Source organism: Lynx canadensis, chromosome A3 (assembly GCF_007474595.2).
Source record: "Lynx canadensis isolate LIC74 chromosome A3, mLynCan4.pri.v2, whole genome shotgun sequence".
In the NCBI taxonomy this organism is placed as follows: domain Eukaryota; kingdom Metazoa; phylum Chordata; class Mammalia; order Carnivora; family Felidae; genus Lynx; species Lynx canadensis.
The window spans coordinates 77,500,740-77,521,368 of NC_044305.1; positions in this window are offsets into that span (position 1 = coordinate 77,500,740).

Sequence of the window (20,629 nt, forward strand, 5' to 3'; positions counted from 1 at the left end):
CATCGACACCTACTGACCGCCTACTGTGTGCAAGCTACTGAATGAGACAGAAAGTGGTAAATGACATGGATTCTGCAGTCAGGACCGTGACATAGTAAACAAGACCAGATCTAGAGGTACAAAAAATATACCTTAAAGATAGTTGGTTATATAAATGCATGTAAAGCAAGGACATGTCTATACTTCAGAATCTCCCTAGATGTTAAATATTTGTTAAATAAATGAATGGATAAACAATGCATATCTGGAAAGAAGTAAAAAAAAAAAAAAAATACATCCAGCAATAAGCATTCCTGACTTCCAAGAAAAAGCAGCTTATTGTTCACTAGGGTGGTCAGAAAAGGTATTTCCCAAATTAGAAGCTCCTAGAAGGCAGGCCACATGCCCCTCAAGGCTTTGGACATGGAGAACATGGTAGATTCTCTCCCCATGTTGACTGACCCTCTTCCCTTGGATTAATCCTCATCATCTTCTACATCTCAACCCAATACCTCCTGCTCAGGGAAATCTTTCCAACCCCAGACTATGTCAGTCCACAGGGATATGCATTCTTAATCCCCTGTGCTTCACCTTGTGAGCAATCCACCCAACCCAAAGTAAACACTTATCTTTGCAGTATTTGTTGAGAGGCTGCTTCCTCTTAAAGAACATAAGCTCCACAGTGGCAGGGACAATTATCTCTCCCATTTTTGTTACTGGATTTGCAGCACTTAACATAGTGCCGTGCATACAGTGAGGCTAGATAAGTATTTTGTGGAGTGTTGAACTGAAATGATGAAGTCAGGAAAAGACCTCTAACTGGGCCCTAAGGAATGGGTAGGAAGTCCTTAAATGAAGAAAAGGGAAGTTTCCTGGAAATCCCAGGAAACTGGAGTCCGCCTGTACATCCACACGAAGATGAAAACAAACAGGAGGATTTCACAGGATCATTAGCAGGCTGCTTCATAAAGTTGTAATAAGGATTAGGGATTATTAAAAAGCAACAACAACAACAAAGATAGCTACCATATATTGAGTGTTTCCCATTTAAGCTAGTTTAATGGATTATCTTATTGTCTCTCATAGCAACCTTGTGAAATAGCTATTGTCCTTATTTTACAAGAAGACCAAAGCTTAGAGAATTTAAGGTCACTTCATAAATATATAGCAGAATGACTGTTTGAAGCCAGGCCTATTCATCGAAATGACTCCAAAGCCCATGATCTTCACCAGTGAGCAAATGAGGTACTGTACTCAAAGACACTTAATATTTTGTAAAGCACTTGGCAGCTATAATGTGTATGGGTGCAGATAAACACAAACATCCAGATAACAGACCAGCTAGCTAACTAGCTAACTAAAGAATCCAAATTTTCTCAGCAACTAAATACACCTCTATTTTACTGGGTTATGTAGGCCTTGCCTTGCAAGGCTGGTGAAAATCCAAAATGTTCTGCTCTCTGAAGGACAAAAAATATGGGTCTCCTTGATGCCCATATATAAACAGGTAACAATGGAAACGCCCATGCACTTTGCTTCCAACAAAATGGTTTAACACTTTTTTTGTTCTTTTCTACTAAGGCTTAAGGAGACTGAATAAATATTAAGACCAACGTGGCCTCTCTTAGTAAATTCAAGGCTAATTGGCTCAACTGAAAGGGACTACTGGAATAGATTCGTATACTCACAACCCCTGGGCTGGCCACAATCATCCAGTTGTTTTGGTGTAAGGATGTCTAGATCTCTGGACTGTAAGCTCCAAAAAGAGAGGATCCAGGTCCATCATTCATCTTTGTATCTCTGGGGCCAGCACCACAGAAAGCGCACAATACATTCACATTTATGGAACAAAAGAGTGAATATTTAAGAGCAAGTTAATTTTTAAGTGTAAAAGGTTAAAGGGACATTGAAAGCCCTGGACCATATACTTATCCTCACTATAACAGTCTGTGGGAGAACTACGTAGAACGGGATGGAGGCAGCATCAAATAGATTTGGCTAAATTTGGATTATTAAAAATATATATTTAGTCACCGAAAAAGCATTTATTTTGCAACACAGTGGCAAACAAATATAACAAATAAATGAACTGACTAAAATTTTCTTTTCCTCTGTAACTGGTTATCTTAGCATCCCATTGACGCATCCTAAATGGCAGCTCCCAGATTATCACTGACTCTCAAATTAGCATTTACTAGTATTATTATTAATAACAATCAGCATGTTTAAATTTCCTCTCAGGAGATGTCAATGGATTTTCATTTTTCAATAAGGAGGACTTGCAAAATGATTTGTTTTAATACGTCGGCAAAATATGCTGCTGAAAATAATAAAACTTCTGTTTCTCCTAATGACAGCCATCACCTCTCACACAGGTATGCCAGGGTAGGACACAAGAGCTTTTTTTTGTGTGTGCCTAGCAGATCTTGGAGGTTGGCTGGGAGCTGGGCACAGACCACAGAAAAGCAAATAAGTCAGCATCTCAGGAAGCATTCCTCAGATATTCTGGTTTTTGAGACAAGTGGAATTATTCCCCACTAATTTATACACCAATGAAACTGGCCGGCTGGCAAGTCCACAATTAATGTGAATGCCAAGTGGGAAGGCAGCTTTGTTTCATCTCAGAGAACACTTCGCTGAACAGCAGCCTCCCCAGCTGAAAATGCATGCAATGTCTCTCTCTTTTAACTTGCAGCAGACGCTGGCATTTCTTCATCTCTATTCACTCTATCATTATGATGCATTATACAATGTAATGATGTAATACACCGGAAAGCCGAAATGTGCACGCCTTGCCAAAAATAATAATAAGAAAAGTATACAATTATTTTCTGCTATGAAAGCCACTATCACTATCATTTCATCCTTCCCCAGCCAAAATGAAAGCTTCCCTAATGGCTCAGAGTCTCTTTATGTTTGTGAATTGAACATGAATGTGAAAAGTAGGACGTCACCTCGTCTGTACTGAGTTAGAACTTTTAAAGGATGTAAACAAATTTATCACTTGAGCATGGCGGGCTGGCTCCAGAATCTGCTCCGGCCATATTTTCGATGGTGTGATTTCTGGTGTGATTCTAAATGTTACCAAGTCTTTATTTGTTAATAACAAATTTTCCTAAAAAGGGTCTGCCTTTTCATGTTTCATTAACATTAACCTACAATCACAAGCCACCGTTCTGGGCAGGAAGCACATTTCAGGGAAAAGTCACCGTCTGCTGGTAGCTGCATTCGTGGCTGATTAAATCAAAAAGAATCAAAGTAATAAAACCTCAGAAATAAAGCCAACTAATTGTTACATTTCCCTTCCCCCTTACTGAGCCCTATTTTGAGTTACAGAAGCAGAAAATTGTTTTAAGAATCAGATATTTTTAATGCATCACAAGAAAATATTCCTGAAAGACTGCAACAGTGAGCAGACTTTCTTCATCCAATTCCTTCTGGTTCTGTCCCTCCTTTTCTTTTCTCCCCTCCCTTACGGCTCTCCCTCCCTGCTCCCATGGATTTTCTGGGTAGATTTTTTACAGCATATCTAATGTTTTTCTCCCTCAGTACCAGGGATCAACCTCTTATAAATGGGACCAAACCAAAAGAAGGAAGCTATATCCCTGACCGTCCAGCTTGCTGGCAGAAGCTTCGTCAATTTGGACTGCAGCGACATTTCAAAATGATATTTTCAGCGCTGTTATTATAATTGTAATTAGGAAGTGGTTGATGAGATGGGGACCAGAGACGAATTTTAAGGGAACGCGGGGACTGGAGCAGGGGCATGCTGCTGTCCACAGCATTCCATCTCCAGCTTTGAGGCAACTGCTTTGACCGAGCTCACTCACAAAACCCAGCCACAGATCATAAAGCTCCTAAGTGGGCTGGCCACCGGCTTTATGCTGAAAATTTGTGGGATGCCATTTTTTTGCCTAGCAAAATTAGTAGGAATGCTTAACGTAATTAATTTTTATACTAAACACGTGTTGTTATTTTTTTTTAATGTACAATTACCAAACCATCGAAACCACAGTAGAGCACAATCAGATGTGCCTGAAAACACATAATTGACATAAAGGACGTGCAGGAAAATAACGTGAAAACATAAAATAAATGGTTATTGCTATTTAGAATCTGCATTTCAAGAGTGGAATTAATCATAATTATGCATTATTAGCTAATAATTGGGTGGAAGTGTACAGGGCATATCATGTTTATTGTTACTGGTATTGCCATTGTTACTATTATTATTATTTTCTGTGGAAAATTTTACCAACCTGAGATTGTTTTGAAGAATTTCCAGTGATTACTCAGCGTGTACAGTCTGAAGACTGTTTTGCATTATTCACTCACCACTGAAACACAGTCACCTCTGGGGAAGACCCCAGAAAATCCTAAACATTTCATAAAAACGCACCAGCAGGTGTAGGGCATACTTCTTCATCCAGAAGAAGCCAAAGAGGGACAGAAAGTAAAGATGCATGGATTCTTCATGTAGGGTAGAAGCAGCCCAGAGCAAAAAGCAGAACTATGCTGTCTTGCTGATTCAAGCCTCATTCAACATATTATTTCTTCATTCATTCCCTCTCTATACCCCCTCCCCTTATATATATATACTTACATACATATATAATTTCTGTATATATATAATGTTCAATTACATGTATGTGTGTATGCACAGATATATACATATACATATATAACTGACCCAAGAAATAGACAAAGGATAAGACACGGTGACTAGGTTTTTAATGACTGTTGATTGTCAATAGTTGCATATGATATAAATTGGATCTGTGTCACTGAGGCTCAAAAGATGGAAAGGTTCCTACCATTCAGCACTTTCAATCTTCAGGTTCCAACACTCCAGGTTGGCAGCCTCGAGCTAACCACCCCAGTTCCTTTACTTTGGGGAATGCGTCAAGTGAACTATGATCAAATTCCTGTGCTATGAAACCATGAGACTAAATGACAGTGCATAAAACAGAAGTGGTGTCCTCAAAGTGTCAAAACAACCAGTCGGAAGGTGAAAAATTTGCTGACATAGCCCGTTTTCTTGGTCTACATGAGGTAAAATAACTTTTATGATGGATACTTGGTTCCTTTTCTCCACACTTAGGTGTCACATAAATTGTCAGAAGAACAAGACATAGAAAGGAAAATGACCAAAATGGTAAAGACAAAAAGAGAAGGCAAAAAAAATAAAAAAAAAAATCAACTTGGCTAATTAATACAATTTATTTTTTTTTAATTTTTTTAATACAATTTAAACGTGTGTTATATATTTAAAATAAAACCAGGTGGCTTGATAAATCGAACCCATTCATCCCATTTGCATCCCATTTGCTTAGCTGACAATTATTTCTTGAGTGTCTACTATGTATCACACACTATTCCAGGCCCTGAAGGTTCAGTGAACAAAACAGGACAAAAATCCTTCCTCCCACAGAGTTTACGGTATTTGTGAAGAGGGCGGCTGGGGCTGGAGGGAGAGAGACAAACAATAAACAGATCATCAAACTATCTAGATCAGATGGTAGTAGCTACCTTGGAGACAAAGGGCAAAAACGAGGGCAGAAAGTGTATGACGGTCCCTAAAGACTCCCCTGAGAGGGTACTGCTGGAGTAATAACCACAGGCCTATCTGGATGAAACCTTAGCCAGACTACCCACTTGCATGAGCTTTTCCTCTTTAGGGGCAGCAATGACCAAACTGATCCAGCAGCCTCTTGAGAGTGTAACCTCAGGAAATCACTCAGTGGACCCCACGGAAGATTCGTACCCGCCGTTCCTTTGCCACAGTGCGAGTTGAAATTAACAGAATCCTTACAAAGAGGAAACTTTTTTTTTCTCAGAACAGTGCAAACTGTGTATCTCTCATTTGTTTTAAACACACATCAGTTTGCCCGCATTCAGTGAAGTAAAGCAATGTGGAGCAAAATGAAAGAAAGGAAAACCTTGGTGGGTTCCCTGCATGGGGCAGGAGGGACAGAAGGGCAGGACCTGGTCTTTCTAAAGCAGCCAAATAACCAGTTTGTCTGCATTTCCCTTTTTAAGCCATTGGTTTTCCAAACACTTAGACCCAAGAAAGAAGGGCAGTATGTGTATCTCTCGTGACCATATCTCCTGAGTCATAACTTAGAACCTAAAAAAGAAGTCTTTTTCTGATTTGTGAGTTCATTTGGATAAAAAGCTTTCCCAAGTTATAAAATTTAAACCACGTTTGGTTGTTATTTTAAAAAATTACTTCCTTGAGGGGCGCCTGGGTGGCTGTCTGTTAAGCATCCAACTTCGGCTCAGGTCATAATATCATGATTGGTGAGTTGGAGCCTGCATGGGGCTCTCTGCTGTCAGTGTGCAGCCTGCTTTGGATCCTCTGTTCCCCTCTCTCTCTGCCCCTCCACCTCCCTCCCTCCCTCCCTCTCTCTCTCTAAAATAAATATTTCTAAAAAATTACTTCCTTGAAGATAGTTATATAACTAAAAAGGTAAAATTCACTAAAACACACACACACACACACACACACACATACACACCTCTATCATTAAAAATGATTTGAAACTTTAAAATTGGAGTAGATTCCAGAAATCCAGAACTTATGGTTCCTGTAAGTGCGCCTCAAAACCAATGTAATCTGTGTTGCCCCAGTAGAAAATGTACCCATTGCGGGAGGAATAAAGCCAGCATTTACTGCAGGGAGACTGGGAGGAGGTAAATCCACAGACTGTGCCAATAGGAGGAGCCGGCAGGAATGCTGCAAAAGCCATAGACCCTAATCCCAGGCTCCTGGCACCCCTGCTGCCAGGGCACATCCTCCCCGAGTAACAAGACCAATGGAGGGACAGAGGGAAAACTTCTTTCTCCTGTGACATGGTATATGAACCAGTGGTGATGGGGGTCTCAGGGCAAGGCCCCTCCATTGCCACCTCACCTCTGTTTTTGTTGTCACTGACGCTTACCGAGACCTCGGAGCCAGTGCGAGCCCCAGATTAAACCTGTGATATTTAGGAAGAAGATTACATATCATACACCTCTCTCTCCTTCCTTTTACTGGTCTAGTTGGGCAGCTGGGAGTCCCTGTTTCTCCCCACCCTTTGTTCACTCCCTTCATTAAGACTTTCCTATCAACTGCTTATACTCCAGTGTGAATCCAAGTTTGCTAGCAACGTCCAGGGAAATTTGCAACTAAAAAGTCCTTTCTGTCACTGAAAAGAAAGAAGAGCACTGTGTCCCAGACAGGAGCTCTAGGGTTCTCTATGCTTGCTGTCCTGGAGGCTAGAAACTTCTCAAATACCTTTCAACGCCTCCACTTAGGCACCCACCTCCAGGTGAGCTGGAGTTCTAAGTAGCCTTTGGCAACAGGTTCACAATTTTCTCAAGGTACATAAACTTGAAGACGGAAATGACTGGTGCAAAACCACCTGTCCATTAACTAGGAATATCGTCCTCTTTAAATGGCTTGACAGACAGACAGAAACAATTTGGCCATGAAAGAACACCATTCCATTGGACTGAGAAAATAAATCTGCTCATTCTTCTCAGACATGGGGTTGCTTCCCCATCTCTCTACCCCATGCCCTCTGCCTCCGTGACAAGCTTAGATCCACGAAACTGAATGTGGTATGTTGCTAGGATTTCCTCACCCACGTCCCCTTTGCCTCGGGTGGGGATGCAAAGGGTAGGGGGAGGTGGGTGGGAGGAGTGCAGACCATCATAAACCTTCTTAGGAGAATCTGTTCTCCTGCTGATGCTGAAATGGGGCTTTATTCACTCAAGCACCTCATGACTTTGAAGCCTGATTTGATAAAAAATGTTAATTATGCTTCTCTTTAACATGATTTATAGGACATTAGTGACAGCAGGGGAGTGTTTACTCCATGCAGGTAAGAGACCGGTCTAGGGGCTTCCTCTGATTTCCATGTAATTAGGAAAATTTGGCCCACCCAGGGGCCTAATAAGATCACCACTCTCTTTCCCTCCCCAAAATGCAGAACAAGCCACTAACCAGCATGTTGTATCTCCAGTTGCCAATAGCATTTTTTTACTATAAAATTTGAGGTAACCAAAAAAAAAAAAAATCACATTTGTATGGATGTGTCATCTGTGAGCGGCTCTGCACCAACAAATGGGGGTGGCTGCTAGCAGCTGCAGGTCTCTTCTAAATGAAAATCAAGTTAGTATTTCCTTCCCGGAGGGAGAACTATGTGCTTTGTGTAGAAGGTTTTTTTTTTTTTTTTTTTTTAATAAGCTCACACACATACACAGAGCCTTGTTTTGTGTGTGTATTTACCTCACCGCATGTGTGTGTCCACAGATGCTTTATAAATATACTGGGGTGAGGAGAACATTGTTTTAATGCCTACGAAATGGGTCTATGGAAGGCTCCCTCTTTCACCGCTGAAACGACTGAAAACCTGGAGTGGAACAAAGAGTTAAGGGCCTAAGACACATCATGAACACGGAAGTAGTTAAGAGTTTGTACCTTCTCATGCCTCTCCTGTGACCATCACAGGTACAGTCATGAAATGGTTACACATTTCCCCAGTCTCTTGTATGTAAGCCCACAGGTAACCACGTTTTGATACATCTCTTCCTCCATCTGTGCAAGCCTCTTTCAGAAACACAGCCCCTCAACCAAGAGCTCCCGCCAAGATACTTTCTGTGCCTGTAACATATGCCACGATGTGGCTTCTAGGAAACTTACAATGTTACATGTTTCTATACTGTTACAGCATGAAGCATCTACACAGTATAAACAAGAGTGCAACAGGACCCCCATAAAGGGGCAAGTTTGCGACAAAAGTCTGAACCCATTTTAAGGATGTACAGCAAAAGGGTTTAACAGCTGTTGTGGAGAGAAGGGGCAGTGACTACAAAGGAGAAATGGAAGTCTTTCTTCTTTTTTTAAAATCAGAGCGTCTTTGTGCGAGGGTACACTGAGCTTTGACATGAGCAATGTTTGGGTTTGTGTTGCCAGCAAGAGAAAATTCAGTTTGTGCCACAATATATATGTGTACGGGAGGAGTATTTTTTAAAATACAATAAAATGTTATCTCTGATTAGAAAAGAAAGATGAATTCTCCTGCTAAACCAGGTAACCCTAAAAGCATGTTAACATGAAATACTAAATAAAATGCTACTCATCTATAATAAATCTTATTACACATTTTGGCAATTTTACTACTAACATAGTGAAGGTTTCAAGCAATGTTTGAAAATAGAAATCTTAAATTGAATCATTGTTGCATGAATATATGCAAAATATTCATTTCTAGCACTGTGAGGGTTGAGTGCTTTTAAATTGGAGAAATCACTCATGACTTCACCTTTTCATGCAAGATAAAGTTGTATGTGGTAACATCATTACAATGTCATGAAAGGAGTGGAAATCATACAACAGTTCTGCCTAAAGCTAATATACAAAAAAAGGGCTTCAATATTTTTCAATATTGTTCAATATTTAAAGGTGCAGTGCAAGGCTTTAAATATATTTAAAAAAATCATTAGGCTTTAGATGTCAGTGAGGCCTTTACTGAGCTCGGAGACTAATAAAATCATTGATGAGATCTCTTTAATATTTAACGGAATTCATGTCTTAGGTAGTCGCCTATTTTCCACTCCTATCTCTGCAGATGGGGCTAAATATAGATTTAAAAAAAAAAAAGATTTCTGAGAAGGTGATTATAGATTTTCTTAACCATAGCACTAAAATAAAACTATTTACTCAATGATATTGTCATAACAAGAGAAAAAGCATTATGACATTTAAATAGGATTTTCTATCAATTCCTTAACAGAAGATCGCTTCAAAGTAGCTAACACATTTATACACACTAACAATCAGGGAGTTCAATCAGTGAAAACAAATGAGCAGATTTTCAAATGAGTTGCCGAACCATGAATCATCAATAGAGGGTTAGGACTGGAGGAAACTGAAAGATTTTTTTTTTTTTTTAATATTGAGGACAACAGTAATTATTGTCGCTCATGGATCTCTTTGCTTTTTTTTCTATCCAGTGATAAAGAAAATTAGGAGCCAAAGTTCAGACTCAAAATCCTAAGGCGTGTGTGTGTGCGTGTGCGTGTGTGTGAAGATATAAGAAGAGCTCTCATTTAATTATATTTTTTATAGTTACTCTGTAGGGGAATATCATTCATTCTAAGGTAAAGTAAGGCATTCACAGGCTCAACTTTAAACCCTGTTTATGTGTGAAATTGATGGCTCCATTTCTGTTATCAAGTCACTAGTCCAGCACTTTAAAGTCATGGTCTGCAAAATAAAATTGTCTCCCTTTTGAATGTCAACCCCTAAAACCAAATATTCCCATTTATTAAAATAAAAATGTAAATTTATAAATTATCATCCTATTTTTATGTAAAAGCATTCTGGAAAGTACCACATACCATTGTCACATGGCAAACAGCCCTCCCCATCATTGGCTGTTGCTAGGCTACCAGGAAATGGAATGGACCATTGCCAATGATGAATTAACTGATGAGCCAGGATGACAGTAATCTTTGTCACTGGATGCAGTAGCTGTCTGAGCCCTGTCATTTTCTGCATTTCATGTTAAACAGATATACCTAGATTGTAAAACAATACAAAGAAGAATCTGAAAAGAAAGAAGTAAACTTTGACAATCAGAGGGCGGTAGCTTTTTATATATACATACGAGGCTTATTACCTTCGCTGAAGAATGCGATCCAACATTCATTAGGTTTTCTTTTTTAAATTAAAACCTCTGAGCAAATGAAACTTTGTTCTAGATCAATAAAGCAAATTCAAAGAGATACCTACTGGGAAGCACTCTGAAAAAAATCACAAAATAATCAGGATGTTTGGTCCATGATGTTAACCACCGGGATTTGTGTATATATATAAGAGTATCCTTATTTGGGGAATTGTACAGACAAAGATGACTGACCAAATCTGGTGTGTTTGGGCTTTGTAGACTTTATAGGCATAAATACCTAGCCGTTAAAACACCCGGTGAATAACATCATGTTCGCACAGGACACAAGATTTTTCCACGTGAACAAACTAATTCAATCAAATTGATTTTTTTTTCTCATGCATTTATCTAAAAACATATTGAAGGGATTGGTCGTTTTGTTCTACTCATAGATTCAACCTTAAACCAGTCATGAAATTCACAAGCAGAGGACAGGGACTCAGAAGTTATGAGCGGTGAACTTGAAGGGAAGACAGAAGTAAAGTGAATGTATGCTCGGAAGTGTGAGCACACATCATAGCAGAAATCCACTGAGATAAAAGGCGGAGAAAGGAATCTGTGGACCCAATACGAGCATGGGGGTGTCCAGAAAGTGAGCACAGTGAGACACCATCAGCCAGGAAATTATACTGCAACAAGCATGGCTTAACTCCAAAGCAGCAAGACCAATTTCCAAAGACTGCCTTATCATATTTTTAAGAGACGAGAGAAAAAAATAAACGGGGAGGGGCTAGCAGTGGTACCTTTAGACGCTGGAAATATTTAATGACAAAGGTCGTAAGGAAGAAACAGTACAGAGGGAGAGACATCAGGTGGAAGCAATTATAAGTTAAAAATGACGTCTTGCCCAACCATTTCTGTATCTAGTTTTCCCCCAAATCATCCTGGGGACAAAGCTCAACAACCTGATTGACACTTGTGCTGATACCACATCCCCTCTAAAAATTTCAGAAACGGCATGCTAGTTAGATATCCTTCTTCTGCTTGACTATGCAGCAACTAACTCATTATGAAATGGGTTAATTCTCTTAGATATATAAAGTAGATGTGAGCAAGTAAGTGTGGGTAGGCATACGTGTGTGTGCGTGTGTGGCTTCAGTGGTTTTAGGACAAAGGATCTGCCAATGAGACAGGAACTCTGGGGTCTTGTTAGTTCCTGCATTAGTGAGAAGATAAATGGCAGGGGGTTCTTTGGACCTCATACTTCATAGCACTCAAGCCCTTGTTCTGCTCTTTTTTAACATGGGGGTTTTTGAAATGATAGATCATAACTATAGACCCAATATGTGTGGATGCAGATTGTATGCACTTAATATTTCAGGAGAAGTGTATGCAACCTAATCCAATCACTCTGAAAAATGTGGAAAATGGAAATACATAAAGAAAGCTGCTGGCATAAAAGAGAATAAAAAAGAAATATTGATGAAGCTCTGTATGGATTAGGCAAAATATATTCATGTAGCATTTGAATATACATGTATACGCATGTATATGTTCTCATCTATGTATGTTATATGCATTTAATATATACATATACATATATACACACCAGATAATCAATGTATTAAAAAAAAAACAAATCAGATCAGAAAATTTGCTTTCTTTGAAGTCAGAATAGCTGCGTATCTTCTACTGTAGGTTTTTTCCACCCCCGTTGCAAAGATCTAGAGAATTATGGAATATTTTTTAATGAGACCATAACTAATACTGCAAAACTACTAGTAAACATTGGAGAGGTAGCCTAAGTAGTAGACAAAAGTGTTGACTCTGGAGCCAGATCTGAACAAAGGTATGAATTTCAGCTCGGCCACTATGACCTCTTAGTCTCAAGCAAGTTATTTAACTTCTTTTGCAGCTAGTTCTTTATTACAATATGGCAGGAGGGGAGAGAATAACAATAGGACTTACTTGGGGATGCCTCAATATTTATTTTTGAGTCATTTAGAACAAGGTCTGGCCCATAATAAGCATTAAAGAAGTATTTATTAAATCAATAAATATACCCATAGATGGTATTTATCCAGGAAATGTTACCAAGGGAGGTTTTGAAATCATCTTTCCCATAAAAAGCAGAACATTTCATCTTGCAACCCAGTGTGGATGTGGGCCAATGTTTTACTCTTCGTCTGGGTAATGTAGTCCCACGGACCCGGAGCAGGATGGCTGCACCCACTGGGGTCTGCCTTCCTGACACCAGGATGCCCTTCAACCACCTTTGAGTCACCCTGTCTACCCTAGGTTGTCATCCTCACCCTTCTCACACTACTTCGTGACTTAGCATAAAGATTTTGCGGAGAGAGAGGAACTCGTCTCAAACAACAGTGAGAAACACTGAATGGAATACGATGTCAAGGATAGAAAAAGAGAGAGAGAAAGCCCAGGACAGAAATGAAAAACTTATTCGGCTAGCCCGCTGGCCATAAAACAGCTGAGACCTGAGACAATGAGAGAGGGAGACAGAATGGCTATTGTGAACAGGAAAACAAAGGCAAGGCCTCCTGGCCAGACTGTCCTCTTGGGATGTCCAGTAACAGCATTCATTCCTTCCACCGTATTTACCGAGCACCTACGAAGATCCCTACAATGTGATCAAAATATTTAAAACCCCTGCCCCTACAAAGCTTACATTCCACATAGGAAGAAGCCAAATAATAAATAACCTAAATATGTGAGATGTACAGGGTGATCCATGACAACAAGGACCAAGGGAGAAAAGCAGGCAAGAGGGTTAGGAAGTGGGTGGGAGCAGGTGGGGGGTTCATACTGGGGACTGGCCTGCTGGAATTGCACACTACCCCACCCACAGGAAGAGGCTTATGCTCAGACCACTAATCTGATCACTGTCTGATTACACTATTGGGTTTTACCCGAATGCTCCCATTAAAACTTCTCCCCATGAGAGAGTCCCACCCTGATTTCACCCTTCGTATGCCAGAGGCAGAAGCATAGATAGACCCAGAGTCTTCTGCTTCCCGATTCCTCCCTGACAGGCCAGACTCTGCCTCTCACACTCTCCAGTGAGGTAACTCATTGAACACACCATCAGGCGAAACTGAAGCAAAGTTGATCATCCCACACTCAGAAGGGCCTTTCCTCTCAGGCTTCCATAGTGTCTATTCTCTGATGTCCAGCTTTTTGTCATCCATGGGGCACCTTTAGCAGAGAAAGAAGCTGCTAAAAACATGAGCATTCCCAAGCAGGGAAGCTGTATGGCCCTTCTCTCCCGCTCCCCTTCTTTAAAGGATCATAAACAAGTTTCTTAGCACCCCTGCCACATTCTCCTCCTAGTTTTGTTTTTTTACTTTCTTTTTTTATAGTGGTTTTAGGTTCACAACAAAATTAAGCAGAAGGTATGGAGATTTCCAATGTCCCCTGTCCTCACACGTGCATGCATGCCTCCCCCATCATCCACATCCCCCATCAGCGTTGGTACATTTGTTACAACTGATGAACCTACACTGACACATTATAATCGCCCAGAGTCTACAGTTCACATTAGGGTTCACCGTTGGTGTACATTCTATGGCTTTGGAAAAATGTGTAACGGCATGTGTCCATCATCACAGGATCACACACAGTATTTTCACTGCTCTAAAACTCCTCTGTGCTGCTCCTATTCATCCCTCCCTCCCCAGCTTTTTCTTCTCTTCTTGATCTTGCACACACCCCTCCTTTTTCTCCTTATTTTCAAAACCCCACGTAATAAATGGTTTTGGAAGCACTATTAGGTTTGAGGTCTGAGGAAGAGAATTAAGGTACGACTGGAAGGGAGTGATCACAAGGGAAGGGCACTTTGGTCATGCCCTTGAAATGCTCACATTATAACTGGCTGGGTGCTCCAAACACAAAGTTCGAACTTACAATGGGTTCAAAGCCTAATACGCTCCTTTCATGCTCTGTGACTCAAGGCAAGTTACTTAACCTCTCTGAACCTCAGTTTATTTATCTATAAAATTGGGATAATAAAAATATCTACCTTGAAAGGTGGTTTCAGAATTCAATGTGATGATCCAGGTGAAGCTAACTTAAATAGTGCCCAGTGCATGGCTTACTTTAACATGTTGCTATTTCTGTTGTTAAATTACATAGTTCTGAAAGCCCAGCGGCTCAGGGCTATTGGTATCTTTTGCTTACATACAAGAAGCCTTCAAAGGACAAGAAATTGGAAACCAGTGGCTCTTTCAGGTGATTCTCCTGTATAAATCCACTCAGGTTTGGGCTCATTACATTCTTATATTTTACCTAGTGAAACAATGCGTGTGAATTTAGTTTCTCTCTTGTAAGTATGTTCACTTAAAACTCCATCACTACATAGTTAAGTCCACTTTTTTACCCTGCAATCCTCACTTTATGGTTGACTCTTGAATAACATGGAGGTTAGAAGCACTAATCCCCTCCACAGTCCAAAATCCACATATAACCTTTGACTCACCAAAAATTTTACTACTACTAATAGCCTACTGTTGACTGGAAGCCCTACTAATCACATAAACAGTTGGTGAACACACATTTTAGAGATTATATATATTACACACTGTAGTCTTACAATAAAGTAAGCTACAGAAAAGAAAATGTTAAGGAAGTCTCAGAAGAAAATACATTTAATGTACCGTACTGTAAGAGAATCCATGTATAAGTGGACCCATGCCACTCAAACCCATGTTGTTCAAGGACCAAGTGTAGTTGATTTTAAAAAGACAAACCCCTCTACAGCTAGTTCATTCCTTTGGAGACCTCCCCAGTGTCCCGAGGAAGTAGTCCAGCTTGCAGGACCCCTCTTCTCCACCACCCGCCGCCATCACAACTGCCCAAACCAGGAGTAGAGATACGTGACCTGGGCTTCAGCGGGTCCTTTCTCCCAGAAATTTAAAACAGGAAAACTAGAATCAGCATTACTCTGATGTGAGGAATAGGAACTGAACAGTCACATCAATTTGCAGGCTAAGGCCACCATGCCCTACTAGTACACCTGGGTTTCAGGGGATGGCCATAAAACCTTTTAAAAACTCTTGCTTTTTTTTTTTAATTTTTATTTTTTAGCTTATTCGCCTGTTCTCTTCCTTGTACCAAATAATTCCTAGAACAAGTGGTAAGTAGTAGGCATGCCATGGCATAAACGCTTCAATGTATCTTGTGGTTCAAATGGTGATCAGGTAAGAATTTCGTTGCATGAAGGCTGGATATGTGTAAACAACACAGGAGTTCAGATGATGAAGGATTTGTAACATTGAGAAAATTAAATGGTTATCGGTGAGCTAGGCATGGCGCAGCTGAGAGGAAGGGCTATTCTCCCGGTATTGTTTCATGAGAAGTTAGCAAACATGTCAATGCATTTAGGTAGCACAGTGATAAGCGCTAAGTCAACCCAGAGGGAGAGATAAAAATCACCAAGGATGATGAATGCTAACTGCTATCTTCATCTGTAGCACAACTGGCTTGAGAGAACAAAGTTAAGCATCCCCTGGTCCCTGGAGACAAAGTCTCTCGATTGGGATTTAAAGAACATTACAAAGGCCTTTACTTGGAATAAAGATGGGGGGAGCATGCTCTCGCCTATCATAAAGGATCTCCTTCTAATTTACTAATCATCCCATCAAACAACAGCAACAAAAACAGATGGGTATTCTGACACATGTGTGTATAATTAATGAACAAGCATGTATGAATATCCATAAGTGAATATGGTATGGATTTAATTGTCAACATTCATTGAACAAACACTTAGGGTACGGAAGGTTTGATTTTGAGCTCTGCCATGTTATTAGCCATATGACTTACAGTGTGAGTCTCAGATGTCATATCAGTAGAAAAGAGATAATACCAATTGTGTTGGGTTGGTGTGAGATTTAAATGACACACTACTTGTAAAACATAGTACCTAGTAGGTATTTTTTTAAATTTTTTTAACGTTTATTTTTGAGACAGAGAGAGACAGAGCATGAACGGGGGAGGGGCAGAGAGAGAGGGAGACACAGAATCGGAAGCAGGCTCCAGGCTCTGAGCCATCAGCCCAGAGCCCGACGCGGGGCTCAAACTCACGGACTGCGAGATCGTGACCCGAGCTGAAGTCGGACGCTTCACCGACTGAGCCACCCAGGCGCCCCCATAGTAGGTATTTTTTAATGTGCCATAAAATCTTACTCCATGCCAAGTGCTTTCACAGATTAACCATTATTAAAACCCTAAATGTAATCGCTTTAGTGTAATGCTCAGTACTAGATGGAACTATCTTAAAAGATTTCCCGCCTATGCTGTGGAACGTTTCACTCTGATGTATTCGTTGGTATCTACATTACAGTTGCTATATAAACCTAGAATATCTTAAACAAATAGTAGTAGAACAGGAAGGACGAGTGTAGGCCTAGCAGCATCCATGTTCTTGCCATTAGGTGGTTGGCTAGAAACAGTAACCTGGCCCATCGCAAAGCCCATAGGTTTTAATATCCTATGAGGATTAATGAAATTAACTTACTTTTGCTTATAAATAATAACCAAACTGACACTAATAAACCCTTCTACTCACTTTTCTACTTTGGGTCACAGAAAAAGGTGTTCTCCCACCCCTCCAGGGCCCTCTGTTTTAATCAGAAACCACCTCTGCTCACCCTGCTCAAGACTATAGACACCGTTTTCAACACTGTTTTATGTCTTACATTCCCCACACTCAGCCACTGGCTGTCTTGTACTTTTCCTTTCACAGAAACTACACCAAGTCATGAATGATATGGTTGATCCTTCTAGAAAAACCTACCCCACTCTTTAAAAAAAAAACAAACTAGGAAGCGATACTCCTCCTATGCTGAACTGAGCAGTGTCTCTGTCAACATTTCACCCTTAACTGTCCCTTGTCACTCAGACAAGATGAGCCCTCATTCTCCCTACCCCACCTCCCAGCCCAATCTTCCAAAAGACTATGCACGAGGTCATTCTCCGAGGATCTTCCTTCATAAAAAAAAGGCAGCGTGGAGCTTCTGGTAAGAAGCTTCTCTCCGACGGCAGGCCAGAATGCTGGCGGGAGAAACCGACAAGATGTACACGCACATCTAGCAGTGGTTTAAAGGATAACAGCTTTGCGTTGGGCACAGGTCAGGGGAACTTTGGTTTGGAGAACAGGTGGGCTACCTGGCAACCAGCAGGCAGCCTTGCTTTTGACTACCACCATTTTAAATCAGGACGTTTGGCAAATCATTAGTGTCTGCTAGTTATGAAACAGAGGAAAGTTCAAAAGCACACGCATGTTTTTTCTCCCGGCTTCCCAGGTGGTAGCTGTTTCAAGCAGCAACCTTTTCACTTTGTGCAGCAAGACTTGTAAACTTCCCGTGGCTAAAACCGTGTTTTCTAACCAGGTGCCCACAACTGAGTCGCAGAGACTCACAAGAGCGGCAAAACCCATATGCAAACGTCTGTCTGAGGGGTTCCATTCCCTCTCCTTGCAAGTTTATTGTTGAAATTACTGAAATGTACACAAATGACTGCATTTGAAGGTGAAATTTGGTGGAAAAGTAAAGATATAATAGGATTCTTTCTTAAATAATTTCCTAGTGCGATGTCTGTCTGAAAAAATGAAGTGAAATTATATGATGTCAAAAAATCATGTTTCAAAATGATTGACAACATGTGAATGTTTTGCATTGTGAAATGAGGTGGAAAATTTTAATTGCATGATGGGAGGACATAATATTTATTAGAACCTTGTAACTACAGAGGATTGCAATGAAGAGGACACAATTTTAAATTTGGCGTTAATACGTCAAGTCTAAATCTTAAATGAACATGCAGGAGTAAAATTCTTCATCAAAGCCTTTTCTTCGAGTGTATGATTAAGTTTTCAGAACCTAATAACTAAACAGGATCGACGCGTGGGGCACGTCCATATCCTGACAAAGAGGCTCGCTAGTCTGCATTTGTATGCAATTCTGCACAGTGTTCCCACACAGCACATGCCTCAGTGGGAGACAGATAAAGTCTGAGCCTCGAGCAGGGCTCACATGAGAAGCGGTGTTTGCTGGAGACCTACAACTTGCAAAGAATGCCAAGAATGGGGGGAAAGACTGAAAATTAAACACAGACATGAGAAAAGGACACAGAAAGGGACATACACGAAACTGGCAAAAGAAAGATCTAAAGCTAAATCACCTTTAAGTCAATCTTGAAAGCAAAGGACTCAGCTGAAGATGGCGTGTGGCACCCACATTTGCTTGTCTGCTTGTCAACTTACAAGAAGACCAGTCCAGGCATGTACCAAGTAAGTGATCAGAGTGGCTCAGCTCCTTCAAACAGATGGCTCCATAACCCTCAATAGCTTGATAGTAGAGGCAAAAAGGCTCTGCTTCCCCAAGGAGAGCGATGGTACAAAGGCCAAGGCAGAAGTGGGCTTCCCCTCTCCACTCTGACTCTCCCAGAAGTCAGTAGTTTCATTGATCAGATTACAGACTGTAGGATCACTTCTCATTCCATCCTGCCCCAAACTCCACCACTCAAGGAAACATTGCCTCTCAGTCTGTAATAGCTCTGGCAATTAAAACTCTAAAAGAGGAGTTCTTTTCTTTTTTCTTTTCTTTTTCTTCTTTTCTTTTTTCTTTTCTTCTTTTAACGGATGGGGAGGGACATTGCTGCAGACATCTAAAATTGCCAGCATCAAGATCATTAAGATCGTAAGAAAAGAGAAATGGAAAGAAAAGTTGTTCTGACACCAAGCAGGAGAATGGTAGGAAAGCATCTCTCTTTCTCTCTCCCTCTCTCTCTCCCCACCTCGCTCTTCCTCCTCCTCCTCCTCCCCCTCCTCTCTCTCTCCCCCCCCCCCCCCCGTGAGGTTGATGCTGGCGCTTCCCATGAATATGGTAAGGACATAAATCACCAAGTTGGAAATCCTAGAGGGTCAGTGAATGGGTCTATAACTAGTAGAGCAGAAGAGGTCAGAAATTAAAATGGTTAGCAACGAGCAATAAGAAATCTGAGCAAGGCTTAAAGAGGACTTGGAAATGGATACTTTATGGCCTCTTTCTCACAGAATTGAAGAGATAAGCTGAGAGTACCAGAACAAAGATTTGGTCAAGAGAAGACAAAAGTCACCATCTTGTGATCAATTTCTCTCTCACAGACAGACCTATGTTTCGCATTTTCTGCTTCTCCCAATATCACCGGTACTTGAAAGCCAAACATATAATACGCATAGAAACATATCCCTTCTTTTAAAGTATTTTTGCTTTCCTGGATACGATTAATGGATGAAAAATTTCTATCCAATAAATATGATAATATTTTTTTTCACATAGCCTCCGCATTCATTTGTTAGCCAAAATAATTTACTTTTCCGGTAGAAAGAGTAATTGTTCCAGCGTATTAACACCTCATCTCATGTATATGATGCAGAACCCAAGATTTTTCAAACGCCTCTTTCCCCTCCCAGAGAACAGTTTAAATAGTATGCTTTCAAAACTTCAGAGGTTTCTAAATCGCAGGCCACTAAAGACTTATCTTCCACCTGCTCATATTGTTTCCTGCATTCTGATCAGAAAGGGAATTTGCGTCTCTGAACCAACAGATATAAAGTGCACAAGAACATCACAAAGTAATTACGAGTTTATGACATCATCTTAATATTACAAGAGAGAGAATGAAAGACCCGAGAGAAACGTGCGATTTCCCTTTTGGGAAAACATTAATGGATGCTTACAATCTGTTTTCTTTTGTTTGGATGTTACAACCAATAATACACTTTTATGTCTATAAATAAAGACTAAAGTTGAATAAATCCAACAAACCCCTGAGCCTGCAGCTTGGAATCTTGATTCACGTTCAAGGCCAAGATTTATGAGTCACTCGCAGAGAATAAGTTGAAGCTGCAAGATTTGGGGGGAAATTATTCCACATGGCGATTATTTGGGGGAGTGATTATGCATGCACACCTGATCACAGTGTCACCTATTCCAGCT